Genomic DNA, 23,506 nt, shown 5'->3' on the forward strand with positions numbered 1-23,506 from the left:
ATTCAGCCCCCCCATATCTCCCTCTCTCTCTCTCTCTCTCTCTCTCTCTCTCTCTCTCTCTCTCTCTCTCTCTCTCTCTCTCTCTCTCTCTCTCTCTCTCTCTCTCTCTCTCTCTCTCTCTCTCTCTCTCTTTCTGACTCTGTGTACCTTAGTTTATGATGACTGTAAGCATGCACATGTGTGTAGGCCTATGTGCATACGGGTGCGCCTGTATGCCAGCCAGCTATTGCAGGCATGTTTGTGAAAGAGGTGGGAGGGTTGCTGGAGCTGCTATCTCCAGCAGCAAAGACTGAAAGTCTGGCCAGGAAAGCAAACTCATTCCTATTTGGTTTAATGTCCGCTGCAAGTTTTTCCATACTGAGAACAAGCTCAATCTCACTGCTCACCGATAAGACTGAGGAGGGACTGTGTACCAATGTAAGACTGTGTGTGTGTGTGTGTGTGTGTGTGTGTGTGTGTGTACATGTGTGCACACATTCTGTGTGAGACTGGTTCTATTTCCACCTGCATGTCGTTATTCCCTTGAATGATTCTCTACTTACCACTCTTGCCGCTCCCTCTCTTGACCTTTCTCAACACCTAAATAATGGGCCCACAACCCATGGCACTCTTGGTGAGGTGTTATGTTAGCGTGTCTTGGCGATGTACTGTATATACAGGCTGTGGGCATTTCTGTATACAAATGGACGTTTCGTTTTTGTAACGAATTAGCCGCTTGGGTAAACAGTTAATTTAAGACAGCAGCAGAAATGTAATGCCGTCAAACAATTTACAAGCGCCCATTCTTTTACTGCGTCGATGTAGTAACCAAGCCTACCAGGTAAGGGAAAATCATCATATCGTAAAACTTCTACAAGGCAGAGGAGGCTTATTTCTGTGCCAACATATACACTACCGGTCAAAAGTTTTAGAACACCTACTCATTCAAGGGTTTTTCTATATTTTTACTATTTTCTACATTATAGAAAAGTAATGAAGACATCACAACTATTAAATAACACATATGGAATCATGTAGTAACCAAAAAAGTGTTCAACAAATCAAAATATATTTTATATTTGAGATTCTTCAAATAGCCACCGTTTGCCTTGATGACAGCTTTGCACACTCTTGGTAGTGTATGATAAATGAATCATTCAAAAGATTTTGATGATAACTGACATATGACTTTGTCACAATGTTTTCACCCCTTATAATTAATGGGGCAGTTATCAAAAGTAATAGAAGGCTAATCAAAGTTGTCTAAATGATTATGAATTAAAACCTATAGGGGCCTACAGGCAGCACCACATAGACTTACAATTTGTCTTAAAGAATATGAGGTCATCAAGTTTGTTCTACAATAACAAGATCATCACATCCCTCTTTTCTACAATAGAGAGAAACAGAAGCAGACAGCTGCTTTAAACAAAGACACCTACTCAGTCTCTGGATATTCCCCTCTCCCTGTAGTCCTATAGACTCATTAGGGCCTTTGCTGCACAATGTAACGTTTTTGGTGTTGGGCTTTGGAAGTAAAAGCAATCTGAAAGGTCTCTATCTCGTTCTCTCTCTTTTTCTCTCTCTTTTTCTCTCTCTTCTCTCTCTCTTTTTCTCTCTCTTTTCTCTCTCTCTCTCTCTCTCTCTCTCTCTCTCTCTCTCTCTCTCTCTCTCTCTCTCTCTCTCTCTCTCTCTCTCTCTCTCTCTCTCTCTCTCTCTCTCTCTCTCTCTCCCCTGCTAGTTTTATCAGTGGTTCTGCTCAGTGTCCCAGCGTCATGTCTTGATGTGATTTATGTCATGGACTGTGAAGTAAACTTATCTCCCCCCGCCCCCACGGAGGGCTGGTTCTCCCAGTCTCAGCCAGCCTGGCTCCTACACAGCATCCAGACTGTGGCAGTGACGGACGGAGAGGGAGGGAGGGAGGTCGGAAGGGAGTTAGAGGGAGGGAGGGAGGGAGGTTTTAAAGCAGCGACAGAGTGGCATCTTTCTGTCTCTCATTGTCTACATTGCCCTTCAACTGACAGAGAAGGTAAATATTCATACAGTTTTTTGTTATCGCTTTGGTGCAATCACACTGCTTTACTAAAATGTAATTGGCCAATACAGTACTGTAATATATGCCATTTACTTAGCAGACACTTTTATCCAAAGTGACAACAGTCCACACATTCTGGTATGTGACCCCAGTGGGAATCGAACCCACAACTCTGGTGTTGCTAGTGGCATGCTCTTATGAACTGAGCCACGTGCAGGACCACTACAATACATAAGTAGAATATAATACTGTAAAATACAATACACAATTACAATACAGGTGGAAGATGTATGATTGCCATCAGCATGAGCGTACCACCCTCCTTCAGGACATGGATGAGGCATGCAATGATTTCAATCCAGACCTATGTCAGGTTTGGATTCGCCATGTAAAATATTTTTCCCCAGGTGCATGAACAATTAGGATATTTACTGCGATGTCGATGGGAACCTATGGCCAAATGTTCAACACAGGCTTGATGCAAACTAGTGCCTGCTAAACATTGTTTTTTAAATTTATTTAATTTGATTACATTGTGAAAGATGTCTTTAATGATCACACCTTTGATCACAAATTTGATGTTCAATCAATTGAATGGGTAGTGCAAGTGTATTGCCTAATGTGAAAACAGTGTAATGTGCTGTAATTTACAGTACTGTAGCATACTACATTCAAAGGGCAATTTTGAAACATTATTTACTTTTTTTTGCTATTGGATTAACTGGTTGTTAAAATAACTAAATTGAGAAGATATCATTATGTTCTGTTTTGGTGATTAAACCAATGTACTTATTATATTTGTATTTTTTGAAAAATGGTTGTGTGGTGAAAGATGTCTACAAACAAAATGAATGCACAATGAAAGGTTTTGAAATAAGACTGGCTGCATTACAAGTGTTACCAGTTTGGAGTTTTGTACTAAGAAAATTCACCACTTACTTGTGAAAATAGTACCAAATCGATTAAAAAAACTATAATGATAATTACACACAGTGACTTGTATGTGATCATGTTGTTGTTGTTGCGTGTGTGTGTGTGTGTGTGTGTGTGTGTGTGTGTGTGTGTGTGTGTGTGTGTGTGTGTGTGTGTGTGTGTCAGTGTGTGTGTGTGCTAGACGTCCATGTTTCCCATCCTCATGGCTCTTCTCCCTGGTCTTTGATGTGCTTTTAAAGTGGCCAATGCTCTCTCTGCTTTCCCTCTCACTTGACAATTGTTTATTAGTTTTGAAATGGATTTAGAGGACCTCAGAGTCTCAATAGAAGGGAGGGGAGAACTGGCCCCGAAAAGGAAGGAGAGGCAGAAAACTAGTGTGCTAAAGAGAGAGAGACAGAATACTGTTTATGGCTTTTTATCAGGGTTTGTATAATAGAGTATGCTTTGTGGAGAGGTATGGTATGGTGATGTGAAAGGAATGGGAGAGGGGAAAAGGCAAGGGAGAGAAGAGAGCGAGAGAGAGACCACCCAGGTGTCCAGCTCCTCATTCTGCTTAGATTTATGGTAGGTGGCGGGTCCACTGGTCTTCTGAGAGACAAGTCTTCATAGCCCTAGAACTTTGATCCTCTGACTCAGCAGACCAGACCAGACCAGAGAAATCTACTATGAACTAAAACCCTACCATGAAACCACCACCAGGACTAACAACTAGGATGATTCTTTTTGGAATTGATTGATTGATTTGATTTTGGGTGAAATTTTGTACAGTTTAAAAACAGTTTTCAAAGTACAAAGAAACCCAGGGGATGACACATGACAGCGTAAAAACACTTGTTTCTAATGTGGTCCTTGTAGGACAAAAACAGGACATAACACATGAAAAAATATGGGCCTATGGTAAGCAGCTAACTGGCCTACGTCACTAAAGATACATAATCAAATCAAAAATCCAGTGGTTGAATGTTGCTATAAGGTTATAGGCTTAGGAAGGCTAACCTCATAGATTTTCAAGTGGGCAGCTTGACCAGCTTCAATCTCAGAGTTTGTTTAAGATGGATGGTTTGGTATGAAGTGATATGGTGAGTGAGTTGTGTGTAATTTCTCATGCTATATAAGACGATATTGAGAAAGAGGGATGGTCTAGGTGACATCTGCTTTTGAATGGCATCAGGTATGGTTTTAAACATAAAGGCCCAGTGCAATTCTGTTTCTCCTGTGTTTAATATCATCTTGTACAACAGCTGATGACACTAAAATGGAAAAAGTTAGATTTTTTTATTAGTGTTATTTCCAGATAGTTGCTGATTGAAAATACAATCTACACAGGACCTTCAAATCAGCAGGTTTGCAAGGGCGGAGTTTCGGCTTTCCATGGATGTCGAATACTGACTTGTATCACAGGTGACCTGGCTGGGATGTGCAGGTAGGCTAGTCCACATGATGAGATTATTATGGATAAGAGAGGTATATTTTTTATACCGTATGACTTTACTCGCATAAAAACTGTGGATGGAAACGTGGTTATTAAGGTACTTAATTGTTACCCAGAAATGATTTAATATTGACATAAAAATGGCTGCATTGGACCTTTAAAGCTATTAGTGTGGCAATATTTCATTTCCAATCATTTAATTTTCCTGGATTGAGTTCAAAGTTGAACAAAGTTGTCAGAGCATCACTCCTCCTCTTAAGAGACCCTCCTTTAAAAAGCCCCTCCACGGCCCTAACCCTCTTCCCAGAATCTCCCACATCCCCATTCCTCTTCTCAGACTCCTCTGGAAGTGATCTGCACTCTCCATTTTATAATTTTTCAGCGCTGTACCTTATCGGCCCATAAAGAGGCTAAGAAAACACTGTGATCCAGCCCTCCTAATAGGCCTGCATGGTGTAATTGCCTAATTGCTTTTTTTCCTATCGGGGGTTCTGCTTTCTATCAGCCAGACAGGAGCCCATAAACACTACAGAGCTATTTGGAGCATCTCCCTCAATGTCACTCTCCAAGCTCTGTGATTGTCTAGGCTCAGAGCTGGGGCTATCGCTCATTGGCTCCTCTCAGGATGAATGACCTTGCTGACAGCCGATGGGGCCATAACGGGGTGAGCTGCTGACTGCTGAGAGGCAGACAGTCAACCACATTTCTCTGTATTAATGAACTTTTATGATCTCTCACTTGATCTCTCCATATCTATTTGTGGGTCTACTTGAAAGAGGTAATCCACTAAGTTGTAGCCTTGTTTGCAACGTGGTCTCAGGGGAATTTGCATTACTCTGTACTTAAATCTGTGACACTCCATTTACTATAGTATGATATATTATGTTACATTAGGTTACATTATGAATGGAATAGCGAATTGGATGACGTTACTCATCATACGTCTTGGACGATGTATAGCCTAGAATTATACATATTTCTCTGAGACAAGGTTGCTTGTTGCACAGTAACAACAAAGGAGAATTAAGGGGATCATTTATGTTGCCGGTTAGGGGAACTAACGACAAAGGCTAGCATAATTTACGTAAAAGGTTAGGAGAACTAAAACGACTAAGGTAAGGTACATTTACGTAGCAGGTTACGTGAATTGGGTTAAGTTCAGAATAAGGTTTAGGGAAAGGAATAGCTAAAATGCTACAGTTGTCCCCGACGCAACTCGAACAGCTAACCTTTGGATTGCTAGAAGGGCGTGGATTATGCCCAGCCATCCTCCCCAACCAACCTTCTACTTTAGTTTATTTCTAAAGTAACTATACCATTAGTAGGTATCATACACTCCTAGAAAAAAAGGTTAGTTATTAACCAACAAGGGTTCTATCACTTCCTTCATATATGGAACCCCTAAAATAAAATAAAATAAAATCAAATCAAATTTTATTGGCCACATGCGCCAAATACAACAGGTGCAGACATTACAGTGAAATGCTTACTTACAGCCCTTAACCAACAGTGCATTTATTTTTAATAAAAAAGTAGAATAAAACAACAAACAAGTGTTGAGAAAAAAGAGCAGAAGTAAAATAAAATAACAGTAGGGAGGCTATATATACAGGGGGGTACCGGTGCAGAGTCAATGTGCGGGGGCACCGGCTAGTTGAGGTAGTTGAAGTAATATGTACATGTGGGTAGAGTTAAAGTGACTATGCATAAATAATTAACAGAGTAGCAGCAGTGTAAAAAGATGGGGTGGGGGGCAGTGCAAATAGTCCGGGTAGCCATGATTAGCTGTTCAGGAGTCTTATGGCTTGGGGGTAGAAGCTGTTGAGAAGTCTTTTGGACCTAGACTTGGCACTCCGGTACTGCTTGCCGTGCGGTAGCAGAGAGAACAGTCTATGACTAGGGTGGCTGGAGTCTTTGACAATTTTGAGGGCCTTCCTCTGACACCGCCTGGTATAGAGGTCCTGGATGGCAGGAAGCTTGGCCCCAAGTGATGTATTGGGCCGTACGCACTACCCTCTGTAGTGCCTTGCGGTCGGAGGCCAAGCAGTTGCCATACCAGGCGGTGATGCAACCAGTCAGGATGCTCTCGATGGTGCAGCTGTAGAATTTTTTGAGGATCTGAGGACCCATGCCAAATCTTTTCAGTCTCCTGAGGGGGAATAGGCTTTGTCGTGCCCTCTTCACGACTGTCTTGGTGTGTTTGGACCATGATAGTTTGTTGGTGATGTGGACACCAAGGAACTTGAAGCTCTCAACCTGTTCCACTACAGCCCCGTCAATGAGAATGGGGGCGTGCTCAGTCCTCTTTTTGTTCCTGTAGTCCACAATCATCTCCTTTGTTTTTTGCCACGTTGAGGGAGGTTGTTATCCTGGCACCACACGGCCAGGTCTCTGACCTCCTCCCTATAGGCTGTCTCATTGTTGTCGGTGATCAGGCCTACCACTGTTGTGTCGTCGGCAAACTTAATGATGGTGTTGGAGTCGTGCCTGGCCATGCAGTCATGGGTGAACAGGGAGTACAGGAGGGGACTGAGCACGCACCCCTGAGGGGCCCCCGTGTTGAGGATCAGTGTGGCAGATGTGTTGTTACCTACCCTTACCACCTGGGGGCGGCCCATCAGGAAGTCCAGGATCCAATTGCAGAGGGAGGTGTTTAGTCCCAGGATCCTTAGCTTAGTGATGAGCTTAGAGGGCACTATGGTGTTGAATGCTGAGCTGTAGTCAATGAATAGCATTCTCACGTAGGTGTTCCTCTTGTCCAGGTGGGAAAGGGCAGTGTGGAGTGCAATAGAGATTGCATCATCTGTGGATCTGTTGGGGCGGTATGCAAATTGGAGTGGGTCTAGGGTTTCTGGGATAATGGTGTTGATGTGAGCCATGACCAGCCTTTCAAAGCACTTCATGGCTACAGACGTCAGTGCTACGGGTCGGTAGTCATTTAGGCAGGTTATCTTAGAGTCCTTGGGCACGGGGACTATGGTGGTCTGCTTGAAACCCTTTTATAGGGTTCTTTGATCAGAACCCTAGAGGTTCTTCTTCACTGAACCAAAATGGTTCCATATAGAACCCTGCATGGTGCCATTTATAAATTATGGCTACTATTATTACATAGTAATGTAGTTTGCTAAGAATATAATTTAATAAACAATTAAATAATGGACAAAAGAATACCAGCATAGCTTTTCGAATGTATTGTCATTATATGCAAACATAGTTTGGAAATATGCACTGGTGGCCAGGGAGGCATCTCTTTGTTTGAATGATGGCCACGTCAACTCTGGCTGACTTCTTTACAATACAATACAATGCAATATAACTTTGTCCATTAGTTACAGCGAACAATAAAAACTTGTCTTCTGCTCCGTTCTCAAACCCCACCCCCCGCCCCGCCCCTCCCCCAAACAGCAGACACATACAGTTGAGACGAGCACAGGTTCAAGCTGGGTACCCCTTTCCTGCAGTCAAATGACCAAATGCCCTCTAATGGCCCCATGGGTGGAATGTCATTCATATTTTTCATAATTTAAAAAAATACATGTTTTTTTTTCTCCCAAATAACACTCTGTGTGACCCTGATTTAGCCCACTGCAGTATTTAAGGGCCTTGCCCAAGGGCTCAACAGTAGGGTAATGTTTTGAGGATGTGAACCCAGCAGCCTTCCAGTTGTCAGATCAATTCTGTCAACAACAAAAAATCCAGCGCCCAGCCCAGGATTCGAACTGGCCAGCTTTCGGCCACAGGGCTATCTACTGCCAGTACAGTATGGGTTGTTGCCTGACTGGTTCCAGAGAAGAAGAAAAAAGGAGCAAAAACATGAGTTAATCTTCAGAAATAAGCATAAATTAATCTGCCAAAATTAAGACATGCTATGCATACATATAATTATTATGATGTAGAAGAACAACTTACATGCAGTTGTTGTCAGCAGCAGCGGAAAGAGAGATTCTCTGCCTCTGATAGTTCTGGGTTACTGACAGACTGAACAAAACATAGATAGTGTGTTAAAAGTCATATAATGATTAACTAGGCTATTGCATCACCAAAACGTATTATACATAATTTATTATAAATAATTTATACATACCTCCTCTCAGTCAGCAACAGTCTCCTAATGGCTTCAAGAAACATAGTCCCTTCAATTGACTCCGCACTGAAATACTGAAATATAAGAAACAGTCAGGCTGGGTCTGTAGCTCTATTTGGCATATCCCATAATAAAATAATGTTTATTTGAAAGAGTTAGCTGGCTAGCTTGGAAAATGGCAAATTAAAGTAGCCTAGCTAGCTTTTTCTGTTTAGCTAGCTAAGATAGCTAGCTAGCTTACAAACCTGCTCAAATTCTAATAACGTTTCAACTTTATTTATCTAGCCTATAGTTTATCATATTACTTTGGCTTCATATATTTGAATTAAATAGTCAACTTTGCTTACCTTAATACATTGAAAAATAATGAAAAATAACCCTTTTTTTATCTAAGAGAGTATGCTTATATTAAACACAGTATGCTTGCTTCTAGCTAGCATTGAGGTTTGTAACAGAACAGGTTTGTATGAACCTTGCTGTTTGCCACTGAGACCTCTGCAACAATGTTGCAAAATATGAATTAGACCTTTCCCCTTCCACAGAGAGCTAACGGTGTCGGACGTCAGCCAGCCATTTTTCTGACCAGGCAAAATCATGCAGCAGCATAATTAATATGGATATAAATGTCAATGCAAAACCCTCAAGGTTCTTTGCCTTCACTGGATATATACACTGAGGGTGCATTCGTAAATTCACTCTGGCTATCTACTCCGATTTCAGAGCACTCTCGTCCGAGTGTGCCGGAGTGCAGAATAACTGATGAATTTACAAACACTTAACACCCGTTGAATATGGGCTCCCAAGTGGCGCAGCGGTCTAAAGCACTGCATCTCAGTGCTTGAGTCGTCACTACAGACCCCGTGGTTCGATTCCAGGCTGTATCACAACCGGCCGTGATTGGGAGTCCCATAGGGCGGCACACAATTGGCCCAGCGTCGTCCGGTTTTGGCCAGTGTAGGCCGTCATTGTAAATAAGAATTTGTTCTTAACTGACTTGCCTAGTTAAATAAAGGTTAAAAAAATTGCCGGTGTCTGCAAAAAAGCGTAATGAAATTGTTGCTGGCAGCACAGTTACAGTCACCAACGCTCTGGATAACATGAAAACAGCTGAACCACTTTAGCCAGTTAGCTTGGGTGCTTGACTGCCGTTGTGAGGTCAGAACGCTTGGATCAACCCTACTCCTTGGCCAGAGCATCCAGTGTACGCTCTGAATTTACGAACGGACAATCTGACAACGCTCTGAATTTACGAACGCCCAGAGCACATTCTGAGCACTCTCTGGCACTCCAGAGTAAATTTACGAACACACCCTGAGTGTACAGAACATGACATAGACTGACCAGGTGAAAGCTATGATCCCTTATTGATGTCACTTGTTAAATCCACTTCAATCAGTGTAGACGAAGGGGAGGAGACAGGTTAAAGAAGGATTTTTTACACATTGAGACAATTGATACAAGGATTGTGTATGTGTGCCATTCAGAGGGTGAATGGGCAAGACAAAATATTTAAGTGCCTTTAAACGGGGTATGGTAGTAAGTGCCAGGGACACTGGTTTGAGTGTGTCAAGAACTGCAACGCTGCTGGGTTTTCTTGCTCAACAGTTTCACGTGTGTATCAAGAATGGTCCACCACCCAAAGGACATCCAGCCAACTTGACACAACTGTTGAATGCTTTCGACACCTTGTAGAGTCCATGCCCTGACGAATTGAGGCTGTTCTGAGGGCAAAAGCGGGTGCAACTCAATTTTAGGAAGGTGTTCCTAAAGTTTTGTGCACTCAGTGTATATTTAAGCAATAAGGCACGAGGGGGTGTGGTATAATGCCAATATACCACGGCTAAGGGCTGTTCTTACGCACAATGCAATACGGAGTGCCTTGATACAGCCCTTAGCCATGGTATATTGGCCATATACCACAAACCCCTGAGGTGCCTTATTGTTATTATCAACTGGTTACCAACGTAATTAGAGCAGCAAAAATACATGTTTTGTCATATCCGTGGTTTATGGTCTGATATACCACGGCTGTCGGCCAATCAGCATTCAGGGCTCGAACCACCCAGTTTATAATTATATACATATATATACTGTATACAGTGCCTTTGGAAAGTATTCAGACCCATTTACTTTTTTCACATTTTGTTATGTTTCAGCCTTATTCTAAAATGGATTAAAATGCTGTTGTTTTTCTCATCAATCTACACACAAATCCTTCATTATGACAAAGCAAAAACAGGATTTTAGAAATGTTTGCTAATTTATTAAAGATAAACTGAAATATAATTTACATAAGTATTCAGACCCTTTACTCAGTACTTTGTTGAAGCACCTTTGGCAGCGATTACAGGCTTGAGTCTTCTTGGGTATGACGCTACAAGCTTGGCACACCTGTATTTGGAGAGTTTCTCCCATTCTTCTCTGCAGATCCTCTCAAGCTCTGTCAGGTTGGATGGGGAGCGACGCTGCACAGCTATTTTCAGGTCTCTCTAGAGATGTTCGATCGGGATCAAGTCCGGGCTCTGGCTGGGCCACTCAAGGACATTCAGGGACTTGTCCCGAAGCCACTCCTGCGTTGTCTTGGCTGTGTGCTTAGTGTCCTGTTGGAAGGTGAACCTTCGCCTCAGTCTGAGGTCCTGAGCGCTCGGGAGCAGGTTTTCATGAAGGATCTCTCTGTTCTTTGCTCCGTTCATCTTTGCCTCTATCCTGACTAGTCTCCCAGTCCCTGCCGCTGAAAAACATCCCCACAGCATGATGCTGCCAGCACCATGCTTCACCGTAGGGATGGTGCCAGGTTTCCTCCAGAAGTGATGCTTGACATTCAGGCCAAAGAGTTCAATCTTGGTTTCATCAGACCAGAGAATCTTGTTTCTCATGGTCAGAGAGTCTTTAGGTGCCTTTTGGCCATATCCAGGAAGTGTCTTGGTGGTTCCAAACTTCTTCCATTTAAGAATGATGGAGGCCACTGTATTCTTGGGGACCTTCAAAGCTGCAGACATTTTTTGGTACCCTTCCCCAGATCTGTGCCTCGACACAATCCTGTCTCTGAGCTCTACGGACAATTCCTTCGACCTCATGGCTTGGTTTTTGCTCTGACTTGCACTGCCAACTGTGGGACCTTATATAGACAGGTGTGTGCCTTTCCAAATCATGTCCAATCAATTGAATTTCGCACAGATGGACTCCAATCAAGTTGTAAAAAAATCTCAAGGATGATCAATGGAAACAGGATGGACCTGAGCTCAATTTCGAGTCTCATAGCAAAGGGTATGAATACTTATGTAAATAAGCTCTTTCTGTTTTTAATTTTTTATAAATTTGCAAACATTCTGAAAACCTGTTTTCACTTTGTCATTAAGGGGTATTGTGAGTAGATTGCTGAGGATTTAAATGTATTTAATGAATTTTAGAATAAGGATGTAACGTAACAAAATGTGAAAAAGTCAATGGGTCTGAATACTTTCCGAAGACACTATATATATATATATATATATATGTAGTGAAGGTGTCACACCCTAATCTGTTTCACCTGTCTTTGTGATTGTCTCCACCCCCCTCCAGGTGTCGCCCATCTTCCCCATTATCCCAGTGTGTTTATCCCTGTGTTCTCTGTTTGTCTGTTGCCAGTTCATTTTGTTTCGTCAAGCCTACCAGCAGTTTTCCTCTTGCTCCTGTCTTTCTCAAGTTCCTGTTTTCTAGTTTTCCCGGTTTTGACTATTCTGCCTACCCTGACCCTGAGCCTGCCGGACATTCTGTACCTTGTCACACCACCCTGGATTATTAACCTCTGCCTGCCCTGACCCTGAGACTGCCTGCCGTTCTTTACCTTTTGGACTCTGATCTGGATTTTCTGACCTCAGCCTGCCCTTGACCTTTGCCTGCCCACTGTTTTTGTATAAACTTTTGTTACTTCGACACTGTCTGCATCTGGGTCTTCTCCTGAAACGTGATAAAAGGGTTATTTAATCTCGTCCAAAGAACCAAAAGTTTCAATATAGAACCCCAAAGAACCCTTTTTTTCTAAGATTGTACATCTTAGAGGTGCTCAGAAATTCATAAAGTATGTTTAGTATGGCTCTGAGGCCAGGCTGTTTGATAACTAACCTTGTCTCGTTGCACCATAGGGGTACCAGGACAGAGAAGAGCTTGGACTAGGCTGAGCGGGAGAGGTGGCAGAACGGAGTACTCGGGTTGGGGTGTGTTGTTTGAGCAGAGCCTGAAGGTAGGAAGGGGCAGTTCCTATTGCTGCTCCATAGGCATGTACCATGGTCTTGTAGTGGATGCAAGCTTTGACTGGAAGCCAGTGGAGTGTGCAGAGAAGTGGTGTGACATGGGAGAATTTGGGAAGCTTGAAAGGGGCCTAGCCCGAACGTTTGCAGAGAACGACAGGGTGTTGTCCAGGGTTGCGCCAATTCCTTTGCACTCTGTGAGGGAGACACCGTGGAGTTGTCAACTGTGATGGAGAAGTCTTGGAGTGGGCAGGCCTTTCCCGGGAGGAAGAGCAGCTCCGTCTTGTCAAGTTTGAGCTTTAGGTGGTGGGTCGACATCCAAGCTGAGATATCTGCCAGGGCATGCAGAGATGCATGTCGCCACATGGGTGTCAGAAGGGGGAAGGAGAAAAGTAGTTGAGCATCATCCGCATAGCAATGACAGGAGAGACCATGGGAGGATATGACGGAGCCGAGTGACTTGGTGCATAGAGAGAAGAGGAGAGGGCCTACAACTGAGCCCTGGGGTACACCAGTAGTGGGAGTACGTGGTGCAGACACAGATCCTCTCCACATCACTTGGTATAAGCGGCCTGCCAGGTAGGATGCAATCCAAGAGTGTGCAGAGCCTGAGACACCCAGCCCTGAGAGGGTGGAGAGGAGGATCTGATGGGTGGAGAGGAGGATCTGATGGAAGTTATCTTTTCAGTTATGAAGGTTTAAAACACTGATGACAAGAGTGTGATACCAGTGCATTCTGTACATATCTCTACTCTAGGTTTGGAATGCGTATGAAAGAGAGTCAGAGACTAAAGTAAGAGGGTGTGTGTGTTATCCTGTGCCCATCCAGGCAGGAATCATGGAAGGGGAGATAGGCCTCCTGTAGCTCAGTTGGTAGAGCATGGCGCTTGCAACGGCAGGGTTGTGGGTTCGATTCCCACGGGGGCCAGTATGAAAAACGTATGCACTCACTAACTGTATGTTGCTCTGGATAAGAGGGTCTGCTAAATGACTAAAATGTGATAGGGGCCTTGGCCTTCAAACAGGATGTAAATCAGGCAAATCTCTCTCAGTGTGAGCACATGGTCTGAAGGAGGGATATACCATGCTGCCTCACTCCTCTCCTCCTCCTTAGACCAAGACTATCTGTATACACTGTTGCAACACTATGATGAGAGAGTGTTTGAGGAAGAAAAAGTTGAACAGGAGGCAGAGAGAAGATAGGTGTAATTATTTCTTTGGAAATTCCTCTAGTATTGATTTACATAAAGTCACAGAGAGATGGAAAGAAAGAGAAAAAGTACAGGCCCTAGTTATGAGGGCAGTTTTGACGAGACATTATTTTAAATCCATATCCTATATTTTAGCAGTCTAATGATGTCAGATAGCTGCTATAATGTAATTTCTATGTTTGGACAGTTTTTTTTCACAACTGTTAAATAGTGGCCTCCTCCAAGCCATCCTTTACTCTTTACTCTCTGCCCTCTGTCTCTCCTCAGCTTATAAGTTATACCTAAAAACCCATGTGATGGATGCAAACCTGAGTCATGCTCTAAACCCCCAGACCACCTCACTCTATCTCTATTACTGGCAATGAAGATGTATTTGGTCATTGCACATGTTCACTGGTAATTTATTTAGCCCCGCCTTTGTGTGGGTGTGTGTGTGTGTGGGTGTGTGTGTGTGTGGGTGTGTGTGTGGGTGGGAGGGGAGGGGAGGGGGCGCATTATTTATTGAGAAACAAGGGGGTACGTGGGGGGAAGAGGAGGTCATTTTTACTCCACTAGGCAGAACCATTCAATCATAAATCCATACTCATACCCTGAGTCAGCCAGCCTGACCAATCCCTGACTGATTTATGATCAGCCTGGCTGTTATCAATTAATCTTTCCAGTGCAGTTAGAGGCTCACTGGTAGCTGTTACTGATAACCCACTTCTCAGCTGTTTATCTGATGGTTATTATCATAATGTGTGACTTCAGCCTGCTTGTCAGTCACAGAAATGTGATTATGGTCACTGGAGTGGATGTTCTTGTATCTCAACTGATAATGTGTGTTTCTGCTGAGTGGCTTTCTCATATACAGTGGGGAAAAAAAGTATTTAGTCAGCCACTAATTGTGCAAGTTCTCCCACTTAAAAAGATGAGAGAGGCCTGTAATTTTCATCATAGGTACACATGAACTATGACAGACAAAATGAGAAAAAAAATCCAGAAAATCACATTATAGGATTTTTAATGAATTTATTTGCAAATTATGGTGGAAAATAAGTATTTGGTCAATAACAAAAGTTTCTCAATACTTTGTTATATACCCTTTGTTGGCAATGACACAGGTCAAACGTTTTCTGTAACTCTTCACAAGGTTTTCACACACTGTTGCTGGTATTTTGGCCCATTCCTCCATGCAGATCTCCTCTAGAGCAGTGATGTTTTGGGGCTGTTGCTGGGCAACACGGACTTTCAACTCCCTCCAAATATTTTCTATGGGGTTGAGATCTGGAGACTGGCTAGGCCACTCCAGGACCTTGAAATGCTTCTTACGAAGCCACTCCTTCGTTGCCCGGGCGGTGTGTTTGGGATCATTGTCATGCTGAAAGACCCAGCCACGTTTCATCTTCAATGCCCTTGCTGATGGAAGGAGGTTTTCACTCAAAATCTCACGATACATGGCCCCATTCATTCTTTCCTTTACACGGATCAGTCGTCCTGGTCCCTTTGCAGAAAAACAGCCCCAAAGCATGATGTTTCCACCCCCATGCTTCACAGTAGGTATGGTGTTCTTTGGATGCAACTCAGCATTCTTTGTCCTCCAAACACGACGAGTTGAGTTTTTACCAAAAAGTTATATTTTGGTTTCATCTGACCATATGACATTCTCCCAATCCTCTTCTGGATCATCCAAATGCACTCTAGCAAACTTCAGACGGGCCTGGACATGTACTGGCTTAAGCAGGGGGGACACGTCTTTCACTGCAGGATTTGAGTCCCTGGCGGCGTAGTGTGTTACTGATGGTAGGCTTTGTTACTTTGGTCCCAGCTCTCTGCAGGTCATTCACTAGGTCCCCCCGTGTGGTTCTGGGATTTTTGCTCACCGTTCTTGTGATCATTTTGACCCCACAGGGTGAGATCTTGCGTGGAGCCCCAGATCGAGGGAGATTATCAGTGGTTTTGTATGTCTTCCATTTCCTAATAATTGCTCCCACAGTTGATTTCTTCAAACCAAGCTGCTTACCTATTGCAGATTCAGTCTTCCCAGCCTGGTGCAGGTCTACAATTTTGTTTCTGGTGTCCTTTGACAGCTCTTTGGTCTTGGCCATAGTGGAGTTTGGAGTGTGACTGTTTGAGGTTGTGGACAGGTGTCTTTTATACTGATAACAAGTTCAAACAGGTGCCATTAATACAGGTAACGAGTGGAGGACAGAGGAGCCTCTTAAAGAAGAAGTTACAGGTCTGTGAGAGCCAGAAATCTTGCTTGTTTGTAGGTGACCAAATACTTATTTTCCACCATAATTTGCAAATAAATTCATTAAAAATCCTACAATGTTGTTTTCTGGAATTTCTTTTCTCAATTTGTCTGTCATAGTTGACGTGTACCTATGATGAAAATTACAGGCCTCTCTCATCTTTTTAAGTGGGAGAACTTGCACAATTGGTGGCTGACTAAATACTTTTTTTCCCCACTGTATAGTAACCTCATGATATAGGATGGACAGATATCTGTTTTTTCCCCACACACACATGCACGCACACACACACAAAACACACACACACACACACACACACACACACACACACAGAGAAAGAGAGAGCGAGAGAGAGAGAGAGAGAGAGAGAGAGAGAGCGAGAGAGAGAGTGAGAGAGAGAGAGAGAGAGAGAGAGAGAGAGAGAGAGAGAGAGAGAGAGAGAGAGAGAGAGAGAGAGAGAGAGCCAGTGCACCTTTTATCAGTTCAGGCACAGCCTCACTCCGAGGGGAAGCCAGGGCGTCCTGTTGGGGCAAGGAGAAGACACAGGAAACAGCATGGCACTGGCAGGAAGTCCCCTGAATACACTAACCGTCAGCATCAGACAAACAAACTAAACAACTCAACAGGCATAGGAATATGCCAAGCTGCACCTCTTAACCATTGCAGCATAGGGTTCACATGATGTGATCTTGGATGCAGAACTCAAAAGTGCATCTACATTATATAAAGCCACTAGCATTGTTGTTTCTCACTGCTGCTAGCATGACCTTGACAAAACCCTTGAATCTATCTCCCCAGTACAGTGTGTTTGTGTGCGTGTATATTTGTGTGTGTGTGTATATGTGTTAATGAGTGTGTGCATGGACATGCATATGCTTGTGTGTACGTGAGTCTATACGTGCTTGTCCGTGTGAGTGTATCTGTACTGTAGGGCGTGTCTTTCCTGGTTAACAGAGGCCACTCCAGTGTGTTAATGGTACCGGAGATGAGAGTGTGACTAGCCCGCTTCGGCATAGGTAAACACTACGATCACGCCTCAAGGAGATATCTGAAGCTCCTACACAAGTACAGCTATACAGCTACTTAGTGGAAAGGCCAGACAGGAACAACTCAAAGGACTGCTAATAATGTGACAATAGTTTCCAAATCGCCGGGACTTTCCTGGGCATTGGACGTTCTCTCTCTCTCTCTCTCTCGCTCTCTGTCTCTCTCTCTCCCTCCCTCTCTCTCTCTCTCTCTCTCTCTCTCTCTCTCTCTCTCTCTCTCTTGCTCTTTCTCTCTGTCTCTCTCTCTCTCCCTCTCTGTGCTGTGTTAGGGGGGATAAATCCAGGCTCTCTGGTTGTTTGACGTCCCAGGTTTATTCATCGTGCTGGGTGGCCTTGGACGGGACGTGGAGCTCAGCTTTGTCATGGTGTTTTCAGGCTCAGCTGAGGAGAGGAGCTGTGTTCACACTGCCGTGACCTGGATCAGTACAGTGGGGTAACATACTACAGACACAGGCTGGTGGGTCCCTCCCACAGACAATATATGAGGTTCTATATCTATGGTCTCTTCTGTGACACCAGTATCTTACACATTGCTTAGCAGTATCTTGCAAATGAAAATATGTGCTAGTAAATGCATATAATGATAGTGAGTTGTTGGTTTTGGCATTATACCTTTTTTGCTGATGTCATGTGAAAGGTTTGTAGTAATAGCAATTGTTCTAGTATTCTCCAGCACCCCTCTGTGGTTGTTTCAAGGAATTGCCAACATGTAAGAGAGAATAGGAGGTAGAATAGGAGGTAGAATAGGAGGTAGCATAGGAGGTAGAATAGGAGGTAGAATAGGAGGTAGAATAGGAGGTAGAATAGGAGGTAGAATAGGAGGTAGAATAGGAGGTAGAATAGGAGGTGAAAGGTACAGTAAAAGGCAGTGGATTCCTGGGCTACTCTCTGTGGGTACACATGGGCACAAGTCCGACAGACAGACAGACAGACAGACAGACAGACAGACAGACAGACAGACAGACAGACAGACAGACAGACAGACAGACAGACAGACAGACAGAGTACAGTATCAGAGCACCGCCTTCTCTCTCCTTTGTGTTTCACACCCATGTCATGTCTGTGTCCAACCACCTTATCAGTAGATCAACACACTCTCAGAGGAGAGGAGATCTTTCACTCTGGGTGGAAGGCAGGCTCCATTCACCCCAATCAGAAAGGTCAAAATACCCACTGGGGTACTGGGGAACTAGAGTCTGGGGAATATCTGGTTTATGTTGTTCATACTGTACAGGCTGTGTCCCTACATCCCACCCCTTTTGTCTATATTGGCCGATCAGATTTGTTTACTAACATTGTTCTAAATAGGGTGTTCAGTTCCGGGTTGAAATCACCTTTGAATGACTTACAGTGTCAGTGTAAGCCTCAGTGGAGTTGAATGCTTAGGATTTCCAAAGTGCACCTGGCAACTCAGAGACAGACTAACCAGAACTGATTTAAACATGCTTCCCCATGAAAGTTCTTCTAGAGGTCTCATAGATTCATAGGTATCAATTAATCTCCAGAGTGTCCAGCTCTACACTGAGAGGCCATATTTTCCCCGCCTTGTGTCTGACATAGATGATGTTCCATAAACATTTAAACAGCAGTATTTTTTACAGGCCGTCTGTGGTGTCTTGTAAATCTGCCTGCTTCTTTGATGTCTTATCTTTGCCAGGAGACTCTGGATTGTGTGTGTGTGTGTGTGTTCATGCATATATTCATGTGTTCGTTCATGTGTGCGTCCATGCATGCATGTGTACGAGCGTTCGTGTGCGCTCTAACCTGTCCAGGGTGGAAAATATTACGTCATCTTTACAGCATAGATCATTTGAGAAGTGCAGCCCTTACCCTGTGTATCTTCAAGCACACTAATGTTGCATGAAAAGGATAATAATGGACATTGTAAAAGACCATCACTCTGTCCACTGCTGTAGCCATAGCTGCAGCTCAGAGGTGAGTGGGTAGAGGAGAGAGGAGTGTATGGAGTGGTGTCACTACTACCAGTGATTTAGGCTCCAGAGGTGAGCTGGTCTCCGGGGGTGGCTGTCAGACTGGGCATACTTAGCACTGTGATTTGTACCCCGGCCTGAAGAGAACAAACCAGGGTTTGTGTCTGAATCACCAGCCAACCTGCAGATAGAAGAGTTATGGAAAAGTTATGTCTTTTCATGTGAGAGACTGTTGTTAGGCTGTATCATCTTTAAATTCTCTTGAATCTCACTAAGGAGTTAGATAAGTGAAAATGACCACGCCCATATGATTAATGTTACTCCCTCACTTCCCTTTTTACTGCTCTGTGTACTGTATGTCTAAACCAACTGATCTGAGATCTGGTCCTGGCTTTATTACGATGTGAACACCTTGTAAAAGAGACAGTTGTGTGAATGTTTTATTGACACATACGTAGGTCAAGGTAATGATCATAAATAATGTGTGAGGGAGAGGACATTCATTTTAGCTTAACATCATAACAGATTTTGAAGACCGCATGGGTTTTAAAATTCCTAGAGGTCACAAATGTTGTAACTCTTCTCAAAATCGGAGGAAATTGATTCTAAGACCTGATTCAGACAAAGGGAGGCAGACAGAGTGCTACATGGCAGTTACTGAAAGGTAGGCTTAAGTTTCTGCTCTTTGTTGTTTTAGAATAAGAAGTCCTTGAGACAGACTCACCCTATAAAGCACACTTATTCTGATATGATTGTGAAGACGTTGTACCTCTCTGTTTAGTCATGTTACTCATATCCCTCATTGAATCCACATCCCTATTACTATAAATAATAGGAAAATATTCTGTCAAGTTAACGGTATCAATGCAATACCCAAGGCACTTCATTTGGAGAGCCATTTCATATTCTCCATACTATGCATATCATATTCTGTGTATTATCATGAGGAAGAACGTTATCAGAACCTCATATACATTTAGAAAAATCTCACAGTTGGATGTGTGCGCTAGAGAGGGGAAGTTTCAGAGAGAAAATAGAGAGGCACATTCGAGCGGATCACTTTTATCAAGTCTATTGTCACCGCCTTTTTATGACTTGTGCCTACATGTCGACTGCATAAACTTTACAAAAATCATGTGTTCAAAGGTCATGAAGTTTTGACTGCAGTCAACTGCAAGTTTCGGCAGTTGCTCTTCACCAACTTCCTCCTGCAGCCATCGCCTGTATTGTGGGAGGCTCTATTGTCAACCAATCATTAGGGTGGTTTTGTTTGACCCACGCAAACTTGACCAAAGACGAGACTGAAACAGGAACCAACTTTGCCGCAATTCATGTATATAGTGGATATTTACAAATGAATGTGATATTTGAGTCTCTCTCTCACCAGTTGCTTGTACAATGTACACACATATATTTCCAGTTTGTGAGTGTGTGATATGGGGGATGGAGACATGTTTATTTCGACATTATAAAGAACAACTTTTATAAACAATTGCAGCACTGCCATGTTGCACTGAGACTTGCTGTTGGAAAACCACATCAGTGTCTGACTTTCGGCTGTCGCAGTTGCACCTCCCTCGACTTCAATCCTTGACTTTCATCTTGAGTCAGTTGCTTTCGCCTTACCACTCAAACGAGCCCAGAAAGAAAGAGAGAGGCAGCAGTAGATTGCATGCTTTTCCTATGGCGTTTGGATTAGCCTGAGCAGGACAAGAGGAAACTGGGTTGTTGTTCTAGTCCTGGTCAAAAGAGTAGGCCCATTCTCTCTCTCTCTCTCTCTCTCTCTCTCTCTCTCTCTCTCTCTCTCTCTCTCTCTCTCTCTCTCTCTCTCTCTCTCTCTCTCTCTCCTGTATTCATTCTCTCTCTCTCTCTCTCTCTCTCTCTCTCTCTCTCTCTCTCTCTCTCTCTCTCTCTCTCTCTCTCTCTCTCTCTCTCTCTCTCTCTCTCTCTCTCTCTCTCTCTCTCTCTCTCTCTCCTGTATTCATTCTCTATCTCTCTCTCTCTCTCTCTCTCTCTCTCTCTCCTGTATTCATTCTCTATCTCTCTCTCTCTCTCTCTCTCTCTCTCTCTCTCTCTCTCTCTCTCTCTCTCTCTCTCTCTCTCTCTCTCCTGTATTCATTCTCTCTCTCTCTCTCTCTCTCTCTCTCTCCTGTATTCTTTCTCTCCTCTCTCTCTCTCTCTCTCTCTCTCTCTCTCTCTCTCTCTCTCTCTCTCTCTCTCTCTCATCTGTGTAAAGAGGCCAGACAGGGACCTCTAGTGAAGAGTTGAAGTGCCTCACTTATTTTGCATCAATTGTTACTAGAATGGACTCTGACAGCATTGTGTCCATTATCAGAGATTAGCTGCAAATCTGAGATCAGGTTCCTTTTCTTTATGATCAAGGCATCAATAACCAATTAACAGATGAATTATCAATAACTAATTCTCAGTGCACATTCAAGTAGATATGAGGACCTACATACTCTCGGGTGATTGATATAATTTATTGGATAATTAAAAGTAGTAGATAGGCTGCTCCAGCCAGAGGAAAAAATACATAAACAATTATTGAGGAAAAAAGCACAATAAAGCCTTAAGGCTTCTTTTTCTCCTTTGTAAGAGGAGGAGTACATTATGCACTGACAACATTCAGCATTTTAATCATTCCTATCATTCTCTCATTGCATTTCTGTGTGTCTGCAGCGTCCATCAGGGTGGAGACATACCGACTGAAGTTTTTTGTTGTTGTTCAACCCGGTCTGTCCAGTGTTCAGGAAACTCTCTAGGTTTTGTGGCCCAGCAGCATTGTTGGGTTAGGTGACAGTCATGTCATTGTGTTAGCTATCATATTTACGTCATAACCATAGCTGCTGCTGCTGTCCTACAGTACAACCTGCTAGAGCTGCTCCAGGCAACTGTAAGTGCTGTTATTGTGAAGTGGAAACATATAGGAGCAACAACTGTGTGGTAGGCCACACAAGCTCACAGAACGGGACCGCGGAGTGATGAAGCGGTTGCAACACTCACTACCGAGTTCCAAACTGCCTCTGGAAGCAATGTCAGCACAATAACTGTTTGTCGGGGAGCTTCATGAAATGGGTTTTCATGGCCAAGCAGCTGCACACAAGCCTAAGATCACCATGCGCAATGCCAAGCGTTGGCTGGAGTGGTGTAAAGCTCGCCGCCTTTGGACTCTAGAGCAGTGGAAACGTGTTCTCTGGAGTGATGAATCACGCTTCACCATCTAGCAGTCCGACCAACGAATCATGGGTTTGTTGGATGCCAGGAGAACGCTACCTGCCCCAATGCACAGTGCCAACTGTAAAGTTTGGTGGAGGAGGAATAATGGTCTGGGGCTGTTTTTCATGGTTTGGGCTAGGCCCCTTAGTTCCAGTGAAGATAAATCAGCATACAATGACATTCTAGACGATTCTGTTCTTCCAATTTTGTGGCAACAGTTTGGGGAAGGCCCATTCCTATTTCAGCATGACAATTTACATTTTACATTTTAGTCATTTAGCAGACACTCTTATCCAGAGCGACTTACAGTTAGTGAGTGCATACATTTTCATACAATGTCCCCGTGCACAAAGCGAGGTCCATACAGAAATGTTTTGTCGAGATCGGTGTGGAAGAACTTGACTGGCCTGTGCAGAGCTTTGACCTCAACCCCATCAAACACCTTTGGGATGAATTGGAATGCCGACTGCGAGCCAGGCCTAATCACCCAACATCAGTGCCAGACCTCACTAATGCTCTTGTGGCTGATTGGAAGCGAGTCCCCGCAGCTATGTTCCAACCTAGTGGAAAGCCTTCTCAGAAGAGTGGAGGCTGTTACAGCAGCAAATGGCAGACCAACTCCATAATAATGCCCCTGATTTTGGAATGAGATGTTCGACGAGCAGGTGTCCATATACTTTTGGTAATGTAGTGTATGTTACGAATTACAATTCGTATTATAAAAAACAAACAATATGTTACGCATTTGCTAAATGTGTTGTGGCTAATGTTAGCTAGGTAGCTAGGTGGTTAACGTTTACGTTAGCTAGCTGGCTAACGTTAGCTAGGCTGTGGGGTTAGGGTTTGGGGTTAGGGTTAAGGTTAGGGTTAAGGTTAGGAGCTAGGTTAAAGGGTTAAGGTTAGGGTTAGGGGAAGGGTTAGCTAAAAGGTTTAAGGTTAAGGTTAGAGTTAGGGGAAGGGTTAGCTAACATGCTAAGTAGTTGCTAAGTAGCTAAAAAGTAGTAAATAGGTGAGAAGTTACTAATCAGCTAAAATTCTAAAGTTGTTCGTAATGAGATACAAAAACCCAACCTTTGGGTTGCTAGACATTTGCTTTATACACCTACCCATCCACCCTGACCAACCACCCTCTTTTTGTTTTTGCCTTAAGTAACATACTGTATCATAATAATT

At 43.4% G+C, this 23,506-nt stretch overlaps 1 protein-coding gene across 1 annotated transcript in view; it reads left to right on the forward strand.

The window, feature by feature from the left end:
* The first annotated feature begins 1,945 nt into the window (after nucleotides 1-1,945).
* Nucleotides 1,946-23,506, forward strand: part of LOC121538306 (flocculation protein FLO11-like) — a 50,628-nt gene continuing 29,067 nt past the window's right edge. The window contains exon 1 of the mRNA XM_041846184.2: nucleotides 1,946-2,008. The gene's annotated coding sequence lies outside the window, so the exon portion shown is untranslated. The remainder of the gene's footprint in view (nucleotides 2,009-23,506) is intronic.

Source organism: Coregonus clupeaformis, chromosome 24 (genome assembly GCF_020615455.1).
Source record: "Coregonus clupeaformis isolate EN_2021a chromosome 24, ASM2061545v1, whole genome shotgun sequence".
NCBI classification, from domain to species: domain Eukaryota; kingdom Metazoa; phylum Chordata; class Actinopteri; order Salmoniformes; family Salmonidae; genus Coregonus; species Coregonus clupeaformis.